This window comes from Oryctolagus cuniculus, chromosome 13, assembly GCF_051225735.1.
Source record: "Oryctolagus cuniculus isolate XC-2025 breed Fujian yellow rabbit chromosome 13, ASM5122573v1, whole genome shotgun sequence".
NCBI classification, from domain to species: Eukaryota; Metazoa; Chordata; class Mammalia; order Lagomorpha; family Leporidae; genus Oryctolagus; species Oryctolagus cuniculus.
In genome coordinates, this window is record NC_142879.1 from 94412790 (window position 1) to 94423972 (window position 11183).

Consider the following 11183-nt stretch of genomic DNA (forward strand, 5'->3'; position numbering starts at 1 on the left):
TACATGATCACTTTAACACTTAATATGGTCGCTTTAACACTTAAGATGGTATCAAATACGTAAGTCTTTTTTTAAAAAAATATTTTATTTGAGAGGCAGAGTTACAGACAGACAGTAAAAGGGAGAAACAGAGAGAAAGGTCTTCCATCCATTGGTTCACTCCCCAAATTCTGCAACAGCCAGAGCTGCAATGATCCGAATCCAGAAACCAGGTGCTTCCTCCAGGTCTCCAATGTGGGTGCTGGGGTCCAAGGACTTGAGCCATCTTCTACTGCTTTCCCAGGCCACAGCAGAGAGCTGGATTGGAAGAGGAGCAGCAGGACAAGAACCGGCTCCCATATGGGATACCAGCACCACAGGTGGACGATTAACCTACTGCGTCATGGCGCCAGCCCATATACGTAAGTCTTAAAAAGCAAAAAAGGCCAGCACCGTGGCTCACTAGGCTAACCCTCTGCCTTGCGGCACCGACACACCAGGTTCTAGTCCCGGTCAGGGCGCCGGATTCTTTCCCGGTTGCCCTCTTCCAGGCCAGCTCTCTGCTGTGGCCAGGGAGTGCAGTGGACGATGGTCCAAGTACTTGGGCCCTGCACCCCACGGGAGACCAGGATAAGTACCTGGCTCCTGCCATCAGATCAGCGCGGTGCGCCGGCCGCGGCGGCCATTGGAGGGTGAACCAACAGCAAAAGGAAGACCCTTTCTCTCTGTCTCTCTCTCTCTCACTGTCTACTCTGCCTGTCAAAAAAAAAAAAAAAAGGCAAAAAAGTTATGAAGGAGTCACCCAATCTGGGTGGATGTTGTAAAAACGTTGTTACACAAACCCAAGCAGGAGGCTCACTAGGAATTAGGATGGAGCAGAGAGACATCCAGTAGGATAAGGGTGACTTACTGTGCAGAACTAAGTTTATTTTTTTTTTTAATCAGAAAGATAGAATCCTGGGATGGATCAGGGTGGTGGTTCAGTGCCCATACCAAATGGCTGAGCAGTGGGCAAATCCTGGAGGGAGAGGTTCAGAAACCACTGTCACTGGAAAGATTCAGACATTCAAATAGATGAAGACTGAAAGTCAAAGTGGAAAAGAGTCCAAGCCAGATTACAGAGGGTGTTAAACAACAACAAGCCTGTTCACTTTGCACTGGTGGCTGTGGGGTGCTGGGAAAGACTCTCCGTGTAGGATAACATGATGAGCACAAGGATCTAGCAGTGTATCTGGGAAAATGAGACGCAGTGCTTGCCTGTAGCACCATCATGCAGGGTGCATGCATTGAGTCCCTGGGGCACAGTCATGTCACCAGTTGTTACTTCTGCCTCACTTCACTCCAGACCACACTCCTCACTGCTGTGAAAAGAAGCCAATTCCAACCACGTGGAAGAAATGATGAGGGGAGTACGATCTTCAGGAAGTTTGCTTAAATATTCAGAGATTTTTAAGGATTGTTGTTGCTTAGTTCAAACAGCTGAAGTGAGAATTGGCATGAAATGTATTCACTTTGAAGCTGTTGAATGAATGAACCAATACACAATAGCTAATATGTGCTAAGTTGTTCTAGTACTGACATCAATGAGTAGTAGTGCTGTGCTGTGGGAGACTCTGAATAAATGGAAGCCATACTTTCTTCAGGAGGAGGTGTGGGGCTGGTGGCCATGAAGTGGCAGATTGAGATTTTATAAACACATTTGTTTCACATTGATTCCCCTGTTGGTGTATATTTGCCAAAGTCACTAGAAAATCTTTTTGAAATGATTCTCATAAAAATGCTCAAACTTGACTACCTATAAAATGTCGCTTTCTAGTGGGCACATAAAAGAAAGGAACTTGAGTTTCCTGTGACTGTCATAGCAAGTTACAACAAATTAAGTGGTGATGTGTTCCTTCGTAGTTCTGGGGGCCAGATGCCCAAAATCAAGGGGTCGACAAGGTCATCCTCCCTCTGATGGCTCTCTGAGAGACTGCTTCCCGGTTCAGAGAGTTGTCAGCAACTCCCCATGTCTCCTGGCTTGCAGCTGTGTGACTTCTCTGCCTCCATAATCACACCACCTTTCCCCCATCTTTCTGCACCCTCCATGGCATGATTATAAAGACATGGTTGTTGGATCAGGAACTTCTCCTCACCCACAATGACCTCATTTTAATGACTCACATCTGCAAAACCCCTATTTCCAAATATGATCATTTTCTGAGGTTCCAGTGTGCATGAATTTTAGGACACAAATCCCCTCAGTAGAGTATGAAAAAGGAAATTACTTGTAGGTCTTTCCAGATTCTGATTTTATTGACTCATAATGAAGTTACTCTTGACCTTGCAGCCCTGGTTTTAGACTACTGTGTGAAAATCAGGCACATGATTGTACACACAGCACTTGTACACCAAACCTCAGAGAACTCAGAATGTGGAGAAGGCACACCCAGTGGTGTGCTGGAGGTGACTCCTCCTGGCTCATGGGAGTTGCCTGTGCATCTCCTCCCAATTCTGGGCTCTGGGATGCTGCACCAGTAGCTTGGATTGGTCATGGTGGGGGTATTTACACCACAGAAATTAGTTTTTGAATTTTTCTGGAAACCCAATTAGCAGTACAGCCCTGGAAAAAAATCCTACATAATGACTGACCTGGGAAGAGGAACTGTTGTCTTCTAAATCAGCTCTTGTGTCCACTATCGGCAAATTCAGGTGGGCTTCTTTTCTACATTTCACCTACCAGTGCTGAAATATCTGTGATATCAGAAGTAGGCATAGAGGCAGGCACAAAAGGCCTATAGAAACACGGAACATAACCCCAAGCCTATCCCAGCAGCTACCACCTGTTCCTTTCCTCCCTCTGTCCACAAAAGCATTCAAGAGTAGTGAGATAACCCACAACAAAATGATTTCACTCCAACTGCACAAAATAGCAGAGCACGAGCCAAGTCTGGTCTGTGGTTATATTTTGTTTGGCCCATACAGAATTCTGGTTTTAAATTGAAATAGTTGCCAATGTTTTAAGAGTTTGGGATATTTTATATTTAAAATGCCTAGATTTCCAGAGTCTTAATATCTCCCATCAGGCATTTCAGCACTTGGCTCTAAAGCTGAAAGTCAGCTTTCTACTTAAGCAGGATCGGGTATTCTTCAGTCTTCTACTGTCCGTCAATAAAAAAGTCTGCATATGTTTTCTAACTTGGGCTCTATAAGACAGCTCCCACGAATAAGGGCTGGTCTGTCATCAACAAAGCGGTGACCCAAGAGTACACCATCAGCATTCGCAAGCACGTCCATGAAGTGGGCTTCAAGAAGCTAGCCCCTCAGGCACTCAGAGAGATCTGGAAGCTTGCCATGAAAGAGATGGGGACTCCAGGTGTGCACATCGATCCAGGCTCAACAAAGCAGTCTGAGCCAAAGGAATAAGGAAGATCCCACACTGTATCCATGTGAGATTGTCCAGAAAATGGAATGAGGATGAAAATTCACCAAATAAGCCTTACACTTTGTTTATCTATGCACCTGTCACCATCTTCAAAAATCTACAGTCAATGTGGATGAGAACTAACTTTTGCTTTAAGTTGCAAAGCTGAAAAAAAGCCTGTATACACAATTTGTATCTCATGTCTTCCCTCCTATATTACCCATCAGCCCCTTAATGGCATTTGGTATTGCAGCAGCATGTAGACGTCCTTCCTTCTATCAGTCCACATGCCCACTCCCACAACAAGATGTAATATATATGAGCAAAACTGACATTTTGAGATTTGATTATTGTTTATAGCCCTTGTCTATACTCTTGAAGAACAGTGGTTTTACTATGTATTCATTGTTGAATTATTTATTTAGTGGAGGGATTATTATTCAGCTATAAAAATAGTGGAATTCTACCATTTGCAACAAAATTGATGCAACTGGAATACATCATGCTGAGTGAAATAACCCAGATCTAGAAAGACAAATGCTTCATGTTCTCCCTTAAATATCAGAGCTAAACTTTTAAAAGAAAATAAAAAAGAGAGGAAGAAAAAAGAAATATTTGTGTGTATCAGTATTGCTGCAAATATAATATGCAAAACATTGTTTTATAACTTTGTCAAACCAATGGTTAGGAATGGGGTAGATGCTGTGGCGCAGCAGATTAAGCAATGGCCTGCAGAGCCAGAATCCCATATGGGCACTGGTTTGAGTCTCATCAGCTCCACTTCTGATCCAGCTCCCTGCTCGTGTGCCAGGGAGAGCGGGGAGAGGGGGATGGTTCAATTCCTTGGGCCCCTGAAACCATATGAGAGACCTGGATGAAGCTCTTGGATCTTGGTTTCTGACTGGCCCAACCATTGTAGCCATCTGGGGAGTAAACCAGCGGTTGGAAGATATCTCTCTTTGTCTCTCCTTCTCTCTCTGTAACTCTGACTTTCAAATAAATAAATAATTTTTTTTGACAGGCAGAGTTAGACAGTGAGAGAGAGAGACAGACACAGAGAATGGTCTTCCTTTTTCCCTTGGTTCACCCCCCAAGTGGCTGCCATGGCTGGCTGGCGCACTGCGCTGATCCGAAGCCAGGAGCCAGGTGCTTCCTCCTGGTCTCCGATGCGGGTGCAGGGCCCAAGCACCTGGGCCATTCTCCACTGCACTCTCGGGCCGCAGCAGAGAGCTGGACTGGAAGAGGAGCAACCAGGACAGAATCCAGCGCCCCAAACTGGGACGCCTGTGGGTGCCGGCTCCACAGGCGGAAGATTAGCCTAGTGAGCCGCGGCACCGGCTAAATGTTTTTTTTTTTTTAAGAGAATGTTATACTACTGTAATTTTAATGATCTGTGGTTACTTTAAAATTTTCTGAATATGGATAAAATGGCCATTTTTCCACTCAACTTCAGTTTATAGCCACTGTCTAAATTCTAGGGTCTTTTTGCTTTTTACTGGTTAAATTTCTTATTTGGTGAAGTATTAAACTTTTTACTGTAATGTAATTTTAAAATATATTATCTCAAAAAGTGAAAAAAAGGAGAAAGATAGAGGGTAGAAGGGGAAGAGAGGGAGGGAGGAAGGAAGAAAAGGAATATAATTATGATCTTAGAATTTTATCTACAAATCACACTGAATATGTTAAAAACTAATTTAACATTAAAAGAAAAAGAATGCCAAAAGAAAGTCCCTTCCATTCAAACCAAAGATAAGACATTGATGACATCTCATCTCCTGCCGAACTAGTAACTCTTCTTCTTGGTATTGGAAAAGAGGTGAAATTAGTAGACTAGGCATTTCAGTCCCTTACATTGCATTCAATTGATAAATGACTTTATTTATTATGAAAGAATAAAATATATCACTGTAAAAATTAAAAGAAAAATCAGAATAAATGGAGAAGGGAGGGTGGAAGTAAGTGTGGGAGGGTAGGGTAAGAAGTATCATTATTCTCTTAAAATTATATACATGGGGGCCAGCACTGTGGCATAGTGGATAAAGCCTCCACTTACAGTGCCGGCATCCCATATTGGCTCCAGTTTGAGTCCCAGCTGCTCCACTTCCAATTCAGCTCTCAGTTGTAGCCTGGGAATGCACTGGAAGATAGCCCAAGCCCTTGGGCCCCTGCACCCACTTGGGATACCTGGAAAAAGCTCCTGGCTCCTGGCTTCAGATCGGCACAGCTCCAGCCATTAGGGCCAATTGGGGAGTGAACCAGTGTATGGAAGACCTCTCTTTCTGCCTTTGTCTCTCCTTCTCTCTCTGTGTAACTCCGACTTTCAAATAAATAAACAAACAAAAAAAAAACTATATACATGAAATGTATTCCCTTTATATAAAAATAAATAGATCTACAGTAAACTATGTTAAGATTCAATCCTACATTCAATAGTTACTTAAATTTCTATAAACACAGAATCATTTTTTTAAATTATTGATTTATAGATTTCCTAGAAACTGTGAATATTTCTTTTGACTTGACTTTAATAGGGACTTCACATTTTTTCTGTTTGCTAGAGTGAGCCAAAAATAATATATTGGAAAGAAAGTTGGGTATTTTAATGATTTTAGGATTCTCTGACTAAAAAGAAAGACAAAAGTGCTTTTGAATCTGAAATTGAACAATCAGAATTCTAACAGTTCTAGAATTAAAAACTCATTCTAGATACCGGTTTTCATTAGCTATCAAAACTTATCTTCATATGTTCCTTTTATTTAAACTCAATAAATCAGACATACTCAAACCAATGCAATAACCTGCTTAGCTAGCTTAGAGCTCACTCTTTTAAACCACAATGATAAGAGTTTAATTTTAAATCATATTATTTATGGTAACATACTGGTGACAAGTACTTAACTGATTTTTTTTTTTTTTTTGTGGTTTTTTTTTTTTTAATCTTTTATTTAATGAATATAAATTTCCAAAGTACGACTCATGTGTTACAATGGCTTCCCCCCCATACCGTCCCTCCCACCCACAACCCTCCCCTTTTACTTAACTGATTTAAAATTGTTTCCTAAACTATATAACAGAGCTCATAGAAGCCATTTCATCAAGTTGTTCTAATTGAAATCTATTAAATTCTATAAGCATAGTTTAAATATACATTCAATAATATTAAATTTCTACCACTAGTAGCCTTGACAATATTTTGTATTTGACAATATTTTGATTTAATTGATTACAGTCTATTTATCAACATATCTATATATATCACTATATGCACTAAAGTTGGTTTATTAAATACAAATATGGATGCACTGATTGATTCATCCAACAAATATTTATTGAGTGCCTTAATTATCCTAGACAGTCTTCTATATGCATGAAACACATAAGTCAATGAAAAAGAGAAAAACATTTGATCTCGTGGAACTTGTTTTCTAATTAGAAAGGCATTCAAGAGGCAATATCTATAAGAAATAAGCAAGTTATGCCATTTAATATGGTGGGAAGTGTTAGTGCAGGAAAAGACAAGAGAGATGAAGTTTTAGGGTGCAGCACAAGTTGAAATTTTAAACATATTGCTCAAGATAAACATCTCAGGTAAAATAACTTTTAAGTAAAGTTTGAAGGATCAGAGGGAGTAAGCCATGAAGACATCTGAAGGAAGCACATTTCCAACACAATGATCAGTCACTGCAAAATCTAAGGAAGAAGAGAAATAGTAGGCAATGAGAACAGGAAAGCATTAGGGACCACACGACAGTGATCTTTGCAGGACAGCTGCAAACACTATGATTGTAACCCATATGGAAAATTATTGGAGTATTTCAGGTAAGGAAGTTATATGACCTGAATTATCATTAACTGAGCACATCCAGCATTCATGTCAAAATGAGAGCCAAAGGAGGTTAGAGCTTTCACGATCATCCAGGCAAAGCAAGATAGCTAAGATCAACATGATGGCAATGGAAATAACAAGCAAGTGTTAGATTCTGAATTTATCTCGAGGGCAGCAACATGTAGATATGAAGGTGAATCAATGTGAGGTGTGGTTGAAAGAAAGATTCAAGGTTCACATCATGGTTTTGGCCTCAGCAACAGGACGGGTGAGATGTCCAAGAAGCAAGGTGAGGAATGGAATCGAACACAGATAGGATGAGGAGGAAACAAGTCCAGTTTTGCATGCACTGAGATTGAAGGAAATTTATGGGAATGTGGTGGACAGGCAATTTGAAGCACAAGAGCCTAGGCATATACACTTATACATTATTAGTATATAAATGATATTTTAAGCATGTAGAATGAGTGAGGTCCCAGAAGAAGTGTATATAGAAAAAGAAGAGGAGGAATCAATTCCTGACTTCTGGAGCACTCAGAAATAAGAGGTAGTAAAGAAAAAAAAATAAGTAAATAATGCCATGATGAAACCTAGAGCAAGAAGAGTTCCTGAAGCTACCTGAGAGAAGTTAGAAGGAGGTCAGGCTGACCAGGGATCTGATGTGGATGGTGGGGACTGCAGAACAAAGATGAAGAATTGATTACCCAATTTACCAACATAGAAGAAGCCACTGATGCCCTAGAACAAAACAGTTCTTGTGGGGGCATAGAGACAGAGCTCACCCAGAATGCCTTTAATAAAAAATGGACCAACTGATTTACAGACCATGAACGAAGCAACTCATTCTAGGAGTTTTGCTGCAAAAGACATAAAGAAATGATCCAAAACTGGATAGAAAAGCAAGATCAGGAAGCATTTGCTGGTTTGTGTTTTAGTTGATTCTAAAAGTGGGGCAATAATGACCTATCCATTTGTTCCTGGAAATGAATGAAATAGCAACAAGAGAGACAAAATGTTAAAGAATTGTTGACTTCTAGCATAGCCAGGGTGCTTCCATTGGGTAAGACAGCAAATGAGGGAACTTGGGCCGGTAATGGGCAGATGTGGTCGAGGGGTCTTCAACATTCAACTTGTGATTCCTTGAGCATTCTACATAAGCAATAGGATTATCAGGTAGCCATCGGATAAGGGAGGAAGGGTTGAGGGTTTGAGGAAAACAAGAGATAACGTGGGCTTCTGGATTGGAGTTAATGTACTCAAGTGATTACCAGGTAGCATTCAGGGTCATGTTCAACTATATGGACATGGATGCAGAGAATTAAAATAATTGGTTTTGTTCATGCTGTTATTGCTCCACTAGAGAAAGACATAGAAGATAAAGGAGTTGAAGATGTACAGAATAATAAGTAGAATGATTATGGTTTTAGCTTGTCAAGGAGAGAAGAGAGATTAGCAAGGAAGTAAGTGTTCAGCAGAAAGGTAAGTGTACTTCTTAGTAGGATGTCAATGAGATGGAAGGCTGCTAAGAGTTGCACAGAGTAAGGTAATGATCAGAGAACAGATTTCTGGAAATGACATTAAGGAGAAGCCAAGAATTTTGTTTACAGTAGTGCCTCAAGCTTTAAAATCGGGGTCCTTGAATGGACTTGAGGTAATGTTTGAATTATGAAACCCAATGTAGAAAGGTCATAATAGAGGGAAGAGATAGGAAATGGAGGCAGGAGAGAATGAGTAAGCTGTCTGGAAACTGAAGCCAGGAAGATTTAAAAGTAATCTAGGGTACGGGATTTTTGTGGGGCCTGACTTAAAAGGAGTTATGTACAATACCATATTTATTGTAGCTGTACCAAAGCAAGAATGGTAGGTAGTGTGTTCACATAGGTGTGCAAATTCCCCCTTGATCAAAGGTGTGGTAGGTAGGTAGGCTCTCAATTTTTGTGTTCATTTCTTTCTTTTCTGTTTTTCTAATATGATTTTTTATGCATTCCTTCAGAGTCTGGAAAAATTGTCATGTAAGCAGTATATGCTTAATTAATGAATGAGTAAATGGATGCATGATAAGTATCTGTGTTTCATCAGGTCATTGCTTCTGACTGAAGGCTTTTCTCAGATTTCATATTTCTGTCTTGTATCTAATTTTGAACATTTGCTCCAAGACGTTCTTTCTCTGGGAAGCACTCTCATCATCCTCATACTACCTTTTTTCCATATCACCTGGTACAATGATTTCTTTTACAGCACTGCACACTCAGAGGTGTTTGTTTTGCAATTAACCTCTGTATTTAAAATCATACATATATGATTAATAGATTCAAAATCATAACCAACAAGCATGGTTAGATCCCCCAGATGATGGTTTTGTGCTGTGTACACTTGGCCAGCCTGAACTACGTCTGCCACAATCCTCTTTCTTGTACATTTCTTTTTAAACCACAAAAGAGAGCTTTGTGTACTTTTCAGGGAGAAAGATAGCAAAGCTATTTTTAGCAGGCACATATTATTGATGATCTGCTGACTTGTCTCCGTAAGATGAAGCTGTAACTTTGCCTGCAATCATTCTGCCTTTCATGGGTTTCCCTTCAATCTCTGGACTTTTGCACCACAAGTGTGTGCTTAGCTTCATCACGAATGGCCCATAGTCTGGCAGAATTCCTCTTCATTTCCAAGATCAGAAGCAATAAAAATAGATGCAGGTTTTAGTCTGTCCTCACTGGACCTCAGACTCATGGATTCCAGTCTGCTGGTGATCCTCCCTTTCTGACTACCTATCGTGGGGACTTCAAACAATTTAAATACGGGGGCACAGCCTCATGGAGAGACCATTTGAACAGCTCCACAACTGTGTGACTGTGTGAACCACTTGCTTGTTCTGCTTTTCTGGGTGAATATTGACAAATGCACTCTACTATGTTAAAGTCTAGGCTTTAAAAAACATGATAAGTTTTTTACATGGTCCCGAACCTAAAGATATTAAAATATAAATGAGAGGATCTTGTAAGAATTTATGCGTGATTTGCTCCTTCAAATATGTTATATACTCCTTGATGGTAAAAACTAAGCCTTCTATAGGGGATGGAGTTCGTTGTTAATGCTTCCCAAGGCCAATGTGATGAAAGAGATGCAGAAATACTCATAAGCTAAGGATCCTCTTCCCAAGTAAAGATTAGCAATGTATCAGCCACCTTCTGGACATAGGATCTCATTCAAAGCATCACCACATCACGGCAGATGGCAAGGGAGTTTTTTTTTTTCAGCAGGCCTCCTTCAGATCATGCCATGCTAATGACTGTTAGTTGGATTCATGTCTAAACAGAACTAAACCTGAGCAGCTGGGGAACATGCCAGTTAAGCTGCTTTAAGTTTTCCCTTGAAATCAGCACAAACTGTGTTCCAGGAAAAAAGCCCTAGAGAAAGAAAAGAGCAGTCATTTTGAAAGGCTAGGTGCTTTTCCTCTGCTCCCTCCTGAAAGTAAGAATAAAGCCATCGTGTGACTGTCTCATAGGGAGCCAAGTTGCAGGCAGCTCCACAGAGTTCCAGCTATCTGCCCATCTTGCAAAAATAGAACAGCATCTTGTGGCTCAGGGATATATTTCCAGAGTCTGTCTACTCCTTTCTGGAGGCATAAATTGGGTTATTTTCTGTCATGTTAAGAAGAACCTAATTGCATAATTCATCCCATGCAGACGTCTCTACCTTTAACAATTCTGGCCTTGTTGAAAACAAAAGTCAATTTTATCATGATTAAGCTAATATAGTGTTTTGTGCAAACACAACTCCTTTATCACAGGAAGATCAAAGTCATTATTTCTAATACACTTTCACAACAACCTGCAAAGTAAGTGGGTGGTGAGCATTATTATTCATAACAAATGGAAGAGGCAAATAACTGTGCAGATGAGAAAACAGAACTGGTTATTCTGATTCCTAGAGAACTCTTTTCTACATAGTCTCCGCTAATCATTTTTTGCCCTCTCT

General features: G+C 40.4%; 1 pseudogene; it reads left to right on the forward strand.

The window, feature by feature from the left end:
- Positions 1-382: 382 nt before the first annotated feature.
- LOC149122754 (large ribosomal subunit protein eL31 pseudogene) lies at positions 383-3551 on the forward strand (annotated as a pseudogene).
- The last annotated feature ends 7632 nt before the right edge of the window (positions 3552-11183 follow it).